The sequence below is a fragment of the Epinephelus moara genome, unplaced genomic scaffold, assembly GCF_006386435.1.
Source record: "Epinephelus moara isolate mb unplaced genomic scaffold, YSFRI_EMoa_1.0 scaffold3302, whole genome shotgun sequence".
In the NCBI taxonomy this organism is placed as follows: Eukaryota; Metazoa; Chordata; class Actinopteri; order Perciformes; family Serranidae; genus Epinephelus; species Epinephelus moara.
The window spans coordinates 1-1382 of record NW_026080986.1 but is presented as its reverse complement, the minus strand read 5'-3'; the positions used below and the strand labels follow the sequence as shown (position 1 = coordinate 1382).

Genomic DNA, 1382 nt, shown 5'->3' with positions numbered 1-1382 from the left:
CATTATATATGTATATATAACATTATGTGATAACCATCATTATATATGTATATATAACATTTCATCAATGTCTTATTTCTCTAAAGACATATTTCCTTGTTTTTCCTCTCCTCACGTTTCATTCTCACATCTCTCCCTCTTGTCCTTTGAGGGCGGAGCTAAGATGCAAGGAAGCGATGCAAGTGAGGGAAATGTGGATGTGAAATCTGGTATTGGGATGAACCCATGTCTCTACCTGCAGCTCCTCTTCGCCTCAGGCTCCGCCTCTGAACACGGCCGCTGCCTCTTTGTGTGGGGACAGGCTCCACCCTCTGGTCCTGGCTCCGCCTCCTTCTGTCCATCCTCCAACCCTCCCCCCACCTCCCTCCTCACTTCTGCTATTTCTACTGGCTGAGAGAGGCTGAGCAGGGTTTGATTGACAGCTGCTTCATCCAATCCCTGAGCAGAGAGAGCCGCACCCGCCCACCCGAGGAGCTCATCATACCTGTGGGTGGGGGGGGTGGTGTAAAAAGTGTTTCTTCAGTGATACACAGGAACCTCATTTATGATGTCATCATGAGAACAGACAGGATGTGATGTCAGCACATGAACAGACAGGATGTGATGTCACTCACCTGGACTGTGAGATGACAGGTAGAAACAGACCTGCATGATCTATAACAGAAACAGAGATCAGCTGACTGCAGGAACAGAAGTGATTGGACCAGATTGAGGATGACGTCACAGTTTGGGTGTAAACTCACGCTCCCATTGGTCAGAGATGCTGTGGTCCGGTCTGGCTCTGGACAGGATGCCTTTACCGAAGTAACCCTGAAACAAGACGAGACCGTCACCTGAGGTCTGAACTCTGACCCCAGTTCATCTTACCCAGGATACCTTGTGGTTATCTGTCTGACTAACCCGTCACATGGTCCGTCTGATAACCAGTTACTACACAGCTGGTTCCAACCAGTTCAGCCAGCTCTGGGTTTTCATGTCAGCCACGAGCATGTTCGTGTGAAAGAGGCGGGGCTGTTAATGATGAGTGACATCATCAGAACGATGAATGAATGAATGAATGAGGAGCTTCATATATGATGAAACTGTCAGTGTGATGTAAACGACACTCTGTGATCAACAGGAACATTCAAATCACTCTCCAAAAATTCACCGTCAGCCGAGACTGAGATTACCATCAGGTGTCACTGAGCTGTGTGATGATGATGATGATGATGATTATTTTTTATCCTGGTTCTCATCATACAGATGTCTCATGTTATTCTGATGAATCACAGGTGTGTTACGCCGGGTTGACACTACACAACATTTATGCCCGTTCTGATGGTCACTCTGTCAGATCAGGCCTGATCTATGCTTCCTTTAGGTAACATCATTAGAAATCA

The 1382-nt window shown here is 46.9% G+C and overlaps 1 long non-coding RNA gene across 1 annotated transcript; it reads right to left on the bottom strand.

Moving 5' to 3' along the window:
* Positions 1-129: 129 nt before the first annotated feature.
* LOC126387277 (uncharacterized) lies at positions 130-1375 on the bottom strand. Its single transcript, XR_007569621.1, has 3 exons — positions 744-1375; positions 615-654; positions 130-484 (listed from the first exon to the last, which is right to left on the bottom strand). It is a non-coding gene; the product is annotated as an uncharacterized LOC126387277 (long non-coding RNA).
* Positions 1376-1382: the final 7 nt, after the last annotated feature.